Genomic DNA, 10,250 nt, shown 5'->3' on the forward strand with positions numbered 1-10,250 from the left:
ACTTAATCAGTGTTTGTTGACTGACCAGTATCATAGTGTTTTTCCAGAAGTAGGCCCTCAAGCCTCTTTCACATGGGCCAACAGTGGGTTGAGCTTGTTGTGTATGCTTTGAGGATGAAGTTCCATAGGCTAGGCCCCCATTCTTCTTTTTTCACTCTTCCGCCATATCCTTTACTCTGCTCTGGGACTCACTCTCATAAAGTGGAGTTAACATGGAGTAATATGAAAAGGAAAAGAAAATAGAGCTTCTCTTCTCAGAAGTTAGGCTAGTACAAGCTTATTTTTCTTTGGACAAATTAGTCCTCACAGCATTTATAGAACACATGAGATTTCCTATAGAGGTTAGGAACCTGGGATCCTTTATTTGGGTCTATTTTCTAGCCTGTTTGGTTTTAGTTTCTAGATACTTGAGCTACTTCATGGACCAAACAACTAAATTTAAAAGAGAGAGCTAATTACAGGAAGACAAGTGAATTCATACTGCTGGAATTCCAGGCTTTCTGTGGTTGTCCTGGGTGTACTAAAGTAGAATGTCTTAACAAAGAAAAACACAAATGCCAATGAGGAATTTCACAATAAAAATTCTCTAGATTTGGACTATAGAGATAATTTAGTCCAACTTCCTCATTTGATAATAAGGAAATGGGAAATCAGAGAGGGCCAGTTAGACAGGAATTGGCAAAGGTAAGATTGAAGTCTATGTCTTTTGACTTTCAAACAAATGTTATTTTTACATATATATTTTACATATACACCATATCACCTCATTGATAAATGTTGGGGAGTCTTGTAATGACTGTATAGCTGTAGGCACATTACTGACCTCTCTGGGCCTGATCTATCCCCAGTGCTTTGGGGATGGTAGTCCCTGCTTTTACTCCCTGCTCAAAGAAATGGTCTAAGAACAAATGAGCTTGTACTAGAAAATACTTTGAAAAGCTGTTGCTAGAATGTCTGTTCTGTAGACTATTATTAATATTTCATAGTTTGAGGAGCATTAATAAACTGCCTACACACACCACTGTGCTGGATACTACACAAATCAATCAATCAGCATTTATCAGGTATCTGCTATATGCCAGGCATTGTATTAGGCATTGGGGATAGGAATACAAACAATAAAATTTTAAAGCCTATTATGTAGAAAAGCATTCTGATCTAGACTGTGGTGTAAACAATAGCATAATTAAATTACTTTACAATGCACATGACTAACATTACGTCTTAAAGGTATTGTATAAGAATTTTTATTTTATGTTGATTCTGGGGAGAAGCGTAGACTATATAAGATTTCACTGTATCTCTTGATTATTGATTTTTAACAGGTATTTGACTCAGGGGAAAAATAGTCTTAAAGAAATCTCACACAGAGTGCTAAAAGTATACAGCTCCTCAGCAGATATACTTAGGGAGATGATATTATTTAGCTACCTACTGAATAATAATGACAATAATACCTAGCACTTATACAACACTTTAAAATTTGTGAAAGCCTTTGTATGTATTATATCACTTGAGTAGTGACATTGAGAGAGATCTAAAACAGGGAGACACACTCATCTAAGGTACTCACCAGTTCGATGAAAGATGTCTTGTGGAATACAAAAAAAATAAAAGATTCCCAATTGGTCATGTTTCCCAAATGTGTTTATTTGCAGATAACATTGTACTGATTTAATTAGGTCCTGGAACACTGAAAATTATCTCCAGTGAAAACCACACAAATTTGAAAGACACTGGTCTAACTACTGACTCTGGGGGAAAAAGCAGATGAAAAATATATATTAGACATATAATTGGATAGGCAACCCATCAAGTTATTGTATATACCATGTTTCCCCGATAATAAGACCTACCCCGAAAATAAGCCCTCCCCTTACTGTGTACGATTCCTCTAAAATAAGCCCTCCCCCGAAAATAAGCCCTATTGAGATTGCTACTGTAGTGAAGGTGATCCCCTGCGCTACACGCTACATTACGGTACCCTCTGTATGCACCGTCCCCCCCTCCCCGGGTGAAACGCATGCCGCACTCCGAGCTGCATCCAATCAGAGCTGCAGCAGTGAGCGCATCATTGTGATTTGCTTGCTGGTGCCATTGAGAGCAGTGCTGTGGAGGAGAGCTGAGGCAGGACAACATAAGCCCTCCCCTGAAAATAAGCCCTCTGGTGTTTTTCTTTCAAAAAAAAAATAATAAGACAGTGTCTTATTATCGGGGAAACATGGTATTTATATAATATTATAGGTATAATAATATAAACATGCATGTAATATTATATTACATATACATAACATATAATATACATGTTTATGAATCTATCTATAAATTTATCTTCCTTATACATAGAGTGCAGATGCATAAGCCAGGCCCAGAATTGAATAGGAGGAAGAGACTGGGGTGGGCTGAATTTGGAAGATTGTATAATGCTTTCAATGATTCAACACTGCTCATTCCACTAAATAGCATCTCTTTAAAACCAATAGCAATCAAAATGTAAAGTCACCCATGGGGCAATGAAAAGGTACATGGTAGGCAGATGTAGACAATAACATTTTATTAATGAAGATAATTTAGTAAAAGCAGTATGAAAAAAAATTTCTCATTTCTGTGACCTAAAAAGGAGGTGTGTCTGCCATCAAGAGAGAATGAGAGGCAACAAATAGATAGTCAATAGACCTTTAAGGTTTTAAAGGAATCCAAGGAAAGCCTCTCGCCCATTTGGGTAAATATCCTGCAGATGATTTATGAAAAGTCCACACCACACAGGATGAGAAGTTGTAGAAACAATGTGGTTTCTATGTTGATGTGAGCACTTATACCAGAGAAAGCAAAGTTTCAAGTCTTTGGGGGGTTACAGTTTGACACATGGAGACACATCTGAATCTATGCAATAAACAAACCTATGTTATAAGAGGGTCCTACTAAATAAATGCTTTATGAATGCCCATTAAAATTTAATTTTAATAACCTTTTCCTTAAAAAACAGAGCAAGGAAATAATGGTGCTATCAGTTCATCTCAAGAATCCTAATAACTTTCAGGCATTCTCTGGAGGCTAGCCAGTGCTGCCTAATTATAGGTTATTCAGAAAGTGCTTATACTGAATCATCAAGAAGGGTTTCTATAATGCTTCCTGGTGACCAGGGCCTTTTTATAACAGAGGGTTTAGATGTATCACACAGAACCTCATATATCTAAGCAGCCTTTTATCTTAATGCAGAAAGGTGCTAAGGATGGAAGGCAAAGGAGAATTAAAGACTTAAGGGAGACAGCTTGGCTCGGTGGATGAGGCAACCCATCTAAAGTTACAGTACCAGAACTCTGGGGTCTAACACCAGTTGTACTGCTGACTTGTTATGCAATCCTAGACAAGTCACCATGCTTAGTTTAAACCATGATACACTCAGGCATACAATGAGAAAAAAAAATAGATGTAATTATAAGAAGCAATGCAATATTGGGCTTACCTGTCATCCTTGACTTCCTCTCAGCAACACTGTAAAGAAAAAAATGATAACTATGTCTTAGTAGAAAGATCTCTTATTTGGAGGATGGGAGAAGTAGTCTCTAGCTGGGGAACTTGCAGCAAGTGTACAGCTGGGACTTTACTGACCTCTCTGTGCTTAATTCATCCCTAGTACTCTGGGAATGGTAGTCCCCTGCTTTTACTCTCTGCTCAAAGAAATGGTCTAAGAATAAATGTACTTGGAGTAGAAAATGCTTTGAAAGGAAGTAGCTAGAGTATTCTTAGTGCATGCTATTATTAATACTTACACCTGGGGGAGCATTTATAAACAACATTTAGTGAGTACATATTATATGCCAGACATTACAGTAGGCAGTGGGGACAGAAGTATAAAGAATGACAATTTCTACTTTCTAGGAGCTCACATTCTAAGAGAGAACTGAGATAGGGTGCCATAATTAAAGTTGGGGGCCTGAAATCCTCGTCCAAACCCTGCCATGAAATAGTTATGTGACCTCAAACAAGTCCTTTAACCTCTTTGCCAAATGAGAATATTGGCTTAGATGACCCTTAATGTCCCTTTCACCTGTAAGATTTTATAATTGGATGTGTACAGACTAGGTAGCCTACTAAGATGCTTAAAATGAAGTAGGACAGGGGCGGCCAGGTGGTACAGTGAGTAAGAGCACTGGCCCTGGCGTCGGGAGCCTCAGGATTGGTTCCGGCCTCAGATACTTGGCACCCACACAAAAAATAACTGGCTGTGTAACCTTGAGCAAGTTACTTAACCCCAATTGCTTAAAAAAAAAGAAGTAGGATAGTTGGTATATATATATATATAGCTGTATGGGAGCTGGTTTTGGTCACACAGTATTAGTGCATTCATCATATAATGATTGTTTATCAGTTTAAACTTATGACTTGCCATAGGAATTTGTTTTTAGTTGCTTTTGGAGAATTTGTAATCAAGATAATTTTTTTCACTCGTCAGTTACTCATGTTAAAGGAAGATATTAAAATCCTGAATTACAACTAATGACTAGTCCAAAATACCTGAATCTTGTTCTTCATTTTCACCTTATTTAGAGAAGATTGATAATCACTTTTGTCAACTTTTTAGAGCATGAAAAGGGGGGAGAAATTTTTCTACTACCACCCCAACCTATTCAACACTAAAAGTGATTTTCCTAAAGTGCAGGTCCAAGTATATCACCCCTCTCCTCTACCCATACCTATTCAATAAATTCCAATGACTCCCTATTACCTCTAGGATCAAATATAAAATCATCTGTTTAATAACCTACCCTCTATCCTTTCTAGTTTTCTTACACCCTACTCCCTGTTACATAATTTGCTGTCCAGTGACACCTGCCTCCTTGCTATTCCACAAGCAAGATACTCCATCTCTTGAATCTGGGCACTTTTTTCTGCCTGTTCATAATGCCTGGAATGCTTTCACTCCTCATCTCTATCTCTTGACTTCACAAGCTTCCTTTAAGTCCTAACTAAAACACTACCTTCTACAGGAAACCTTTCCCAACCACTCTTAATTGTAATGCCTTTCTTCTGTTAATTATTTGCTATTTATCTTGTATATAGTTTTTTTTACTATATATTTGTTTGTTGTCTCCTGTCTTAGACTGTGAACTCCTTCAAGGCAGGGTCTGTTTTTTTTGCCTCTTTTTGTATCCCTAGCACTTGGCACAGTGCCTAGCACATAGTAGTCAAAGTAATGTGTACTGCACCTTTAAAAAAAAATTATTCACTACCCCCCCCAAATCTACTTTTTTTAACCCTTTAAAAGTTTGTGTGTGTGTGTGTGTGTGTGTGTGTGTGTGTGTGTGTGTCATTTTGGTCAAAGAATATGAACAGGCAGTTTTCAGAAGAAACTAAAGCTATCTATAGTCATATAAAAAAATGCTCTAAATCACTATTGATTAGAGAAATGAAAATAAAAACAACTCTGAGGTATCACATTGCATTGCCAAGGCAATATTCACAGCACCAACTGCCGGCATAGTTCTGAATCACAAAATATAACAGACTCTCCATATAGAAGACAGAAGCAAGAAGCAACACCATCCTAAAGCCTTCCCCCTGCTCAGGCCTTCCCACAAACAAACACTCACAATCCTAGCTGTCTGCTTGCCTTTGTCCTCTTTCTCCCTCCACCCTAACTGTTCTGACTCATTTCCTGTTCCACCCCTTCCTACTCCACCCATTCAGCAAACTCTTCCCATCATAGGTTCCATGTTATTACATTTGACCTATTAAGGGGAAGAGGTTTTCTAATTACCATTACCATTACATTCAGCCACAAGATTTTTCATGTCCCTTACATAGGTCAATGGGAATTAAGGGTAACTGGTGTCAACAGAACTTTATAACAATATAACATCTATAACAGAGAATAAGCACATAAAACAATATCTTAGGGTGGGGCTTAAGCACAAGCACCTGTCATTCCCCCTCAAATGAAAGGGGCCCAAAATCCCTTGGGGTAATGGGTGAAGGTCTCTTCTTCTATAGCTACTTCCTGCTGAAATTGGATGTAGACCAGTCCCTGCCCCAAAGAGGTCCCATCTGAGAGGTCAGTTCTTTAGCTGGCATACAGAGCTTGGTTGATGCCAGGTCCAGGGATGACACATCACAGTCATGGACAGGGGGTGACATTTGGCTTAAGTGACCAGGCATCTGCAGGTGAAGGGTACTAAGCCTGCAGGAAACAAATCTAGCAAATATGTTTAACAGACAAAAGCCAAAAAGAAATGAAGAGATAATAACCAGAAACAGGATAGGTACAGGTCAGGCGTGCTTCTGGAGTCTATGAGCACACCATCATAACCTTATTCATGGTAGAATATATTAGGTAAGGGTGCAACTTGGTAATCATCTTGTCCTGAATAAACAGCAGTTACAGTATTATCTTTCCTGTGTGCTATAAATTCTGTAGCTTTTGGAACATCATCTGGCTTCCATTTTACCCATACTTTAGCTCCCAATTTTATTCTATCAGTAGAACCAAACCCTTCAGTTCCTCTGGTGGTTATTTTGGAAGAAGGGACAGTTTTCACAAGGGGTATTATAGTTTCACAAGGAATAATGATCACTTGAACTATTGTATCATTTTTACAAAACTGTATGGGTTCTTCACCCAAATTTTGGAATGTCACAATATTTTCTCCTTAATAATTAGAATCTCTTACTCCAGGCAATATATGTATTCCTCAAGCTGCTAATCCTGATTTAGGTAATATACTTCCAAGTTTTTAAGGATTTTCATACATATTCCAGGGAAGATTTTTCTTATTTTTTCCCTATACAACCAAAAGTCCTCTAAACAATGTAAATCATATTTTTTCAAACCAGGTATTCCTGAATATGGTGTTGGGACATCTTGCTTCACAGTCCAATACTCAATATTTGGGATCTTATGTGTTTATTGTTTTCTAATGTGAAGATTTGGGGTCATCATTCTGGCTGGAGGTGTACTTCTTCCCAATGGTCTATTATTCAAATTACATAAAGCAGTGAGCAAATTATCCTTCCAATGTTGATACGAATTATTAGAACTTAACTTCCTTAACTATCCTTTCAATAATCCATTCATTCTTTCAATTAACCCAGATGCTTGTGGATAATATGGAATATATTCCATAACAATCATAATGATAGACAACAATCATAATCATAGAAAAAGCAAAAGCAAAAATAGACCTAATTAAAAGAGATAAACAGGGAAATTACATCTTGCTAAAAGGTACCATAGATAATGAAGTAAATATTGCTACCAAACATATATACACCAAATGGCATAGCATGTAAATTCTTAAAGGCAAAATTAAATGCATTACTGGAGGAAAAAGACAGTATATGATAAACAGTACCTATCTAAAGTCATCAGTAAGCATTATCTATAATAGGGATAAGCTAGAAGCTTTCCCAATAAGATCAGGGGTGAAGCAAGGATGCCCATTATCACCACTGTTATTCAGTATTATATTAGAAATATTAACAATAACAATAAGATAAGGAAAAATTGAAGGAATAAAACAAAGGTGATGAGGAAACAAAACTATCATTCTTTGAAGATAATATGATGGTATAATTAGAGAAGCTCAGAGAATCAACTTAAAAACTAGTTTAAACAGCAATGTTAGCAAAGTTGAAGGAACAAATTAAATGCACATAAATCATCAGCACTTCTATATATTACCAACAAAAAATAACAGCAAGGAGAAAGAGAAATTCCATTTTAAATCATTAAGTTAATTTACTTAGTGTCATATCAATCAATCTACCAAAGAATTATTTTATAGAGCTAAAAACAATCTTTAAAAAATCTAGAAAATCAAAAGGTCAAGAATATCAAGGGAAATGAGAAAAAAATCTGAAGGAAGGCAACCCAATAATACCTGATTTCAAACTATATTACACAGTGGTAATCATGAAAACAATCTGGTACTGGCTAAAAATAGTGGAATATATTAGGTATAGAGTACACAGTAGTGAATGACCACAGTAATCTAGTGCTTGATAAACCAAGAGATTCAAGTTTTTGAGACAAGAACTCACCATTTGACAACAATTGCTGGGAAAGCTGGAAAGCAGTTTAGCAGAAAGTAGGCATACATCAACATTTCACACCTTATACCAAAATAAATTCAAATTATGTTCATGATTTATACATAGTTTTGTCATAAGTAAATTAGGAGAGCATGGAAATTTTTACCTGTCAGGTCTATAGATAAGGGAAAAGTATATGATCAAATAAGAGATAAATAGGATCACAGGACACAAAATGGATAATTTTAACTACATAAATTTTATAAGTTCTTGCACAAACAAAACTCATGCAGCCAAGTTAGAAGGGAATCAGGAAACTGGATGAAATTTTTTATAGAAGTTTCTCTGGTAAAAGCATCCTTTCTCAAATACAAAATTTATAAAAATAAGAGTCATTCAACAATCAATAGTCATATAAAATGCTCTAAACACTATTGATTAGAAAAATGTAAATTGAAACAACAGAGGTTTACCTCACACCTATCAGAGTGGCTAATATAATAGAAGAGGAAAATGATAAATGCCAGAGGGGATGTGGAAAAACAGGTATAGTAATATAGTGTTGGTAGAGGTGTGAACTAGTCATACCATTCTGAAGAACTATTTGGAACTGTGCCCAAAGGGCTATAAAACTATGCATACCCTTTGGCTTGTCCATACCACTACTAGGTACATATCTTGAAGAGATCAAAGAAAAGACAAGAGGATATATGTGCACAAAAATGTTTTTAGCAGCACTTTTTGTTGTGGCAAAGAATTGGACATTGAAGGGAGGCCCTCCATTTGGGTTATGGCTGAACAAGCTATATTATAGGATTGTGATGGAATACTATTTGCTATAAGAAATGATGAGCAGGATGGTTTCAGAAAAATCTTGGAACACTTTTATGAATTATTGCAAAGTGAACTGAGCAGTACCAGGACATTGTACACAATAACAACAATATTGTAATGATAATCAACTGTGGAAGATTCAGCTACTCTGATCAAGACAATGGTCCAAATCAATTCCAAAGGACCCATAATGAAAAATCCACCTCCGGAGAGAAAATTGCTGAACTCTGAGTATAGATCAAAGCATATTTTCCCTATTTCTTTATTTTTTACTTTTTATTCCCAACATACCTAATAGGGAAATTTGTTTTGCAGTACTTCACATGTAAAACTGAAATCTTATTGCTTGCCTTCTCAATGGGGAGGAGGGAGGGAGAGAAACTTGGAACTCAAAAAAATTTTTTAAGAGAATATTAAAGTCATCTAGGTCTGAAAAGGTTACATCATGATCCCCAATTATTATAGTTTTGCTGTCTATTTCTCTGTTTTCCTTTGAGTATTGAAAATATTATGCCATTCAGTGCATATATATTAAAATGATGCAAGGTGTTCTTAATGCCTATCCTTATTGAATTATTCTTCTCTTGGTTATTGTTCAGTCATTCAGCTATGTCTGACTCTCTGTGATCCCATGAACCATAGCACTCTATTCCCTTCTATCCCATACTATCTCCTGAAGCCTGTTCAAGTTTATGTTCATTGTTTCTATGATACTATCTATCCATCTCATCCTTCGCCACCTGTTTTTTCCTTTTTTTCTTTAATCTTTTCAAATATTTTTTAACATTCATTTTTAAAACTTTGAGTTCCAAATTCTCTCCCTTCTTCCCTCCCCACTTGCTCTCAGTGAGAAGGCAAACAATTCAATATAGGTTATTCATGTATAGTCATGCAAAACACTTCCATAATAGTGAAAGACTAACTATATTTCCCTCCATCCTATCTCCTCACCATTTATTCTACTCTCTCCTTTGACCCTGTCCCTCCTCAAAAATGTTTGCTTCTGACTACCTCCTCCCCAAACCTGCCCTCCCTTCTATCATCTCCCCCCTCTTTTCTACCCTTTCCCCCTACTTTCCTGTAGGGTAAGATAGATTTCCATACCAAATTGAATATTTTATTCCCTCTTTAAGCCAAATCTGATGAGAGTAAGGTTCACTTATTTTCTCTCACCTCCCTGCTCTTCCCCTCTACTCTAAAAGCTTTTTCTTACCTCTTTTATTTGAGATAATTTACCTCCATTCTTCCTCTACTTTTCTCCTTCTGTCAGTACATTCCTCTCACCCCTTTATTTTATTTTTTAGATATCATCCCTTCATATTAAACTCCCCCTGTGCCATCTATCTATCTATCTATCTATCTATCTATCTATCTATCTATCTATC

The sequence above is a fragment of the Petaurus breviceps genome, unplaced genomic scaffold, assembly GCF_028583685.1.
Source record: "Petaurus breviceps papuanus isolate PSGF00001 unplaced genomic scaffold, PetGlider_PUasm1.0 37, whole genome shotgun sequence".
In the NCBI taxonomy this organism is placed as follows: domain Eukaryota; kingdom Metazoa; phylum Chordata; class Mammalia; order Diprotodontia; family Petauridae; genus Petaurus; species Petaurus breviceps.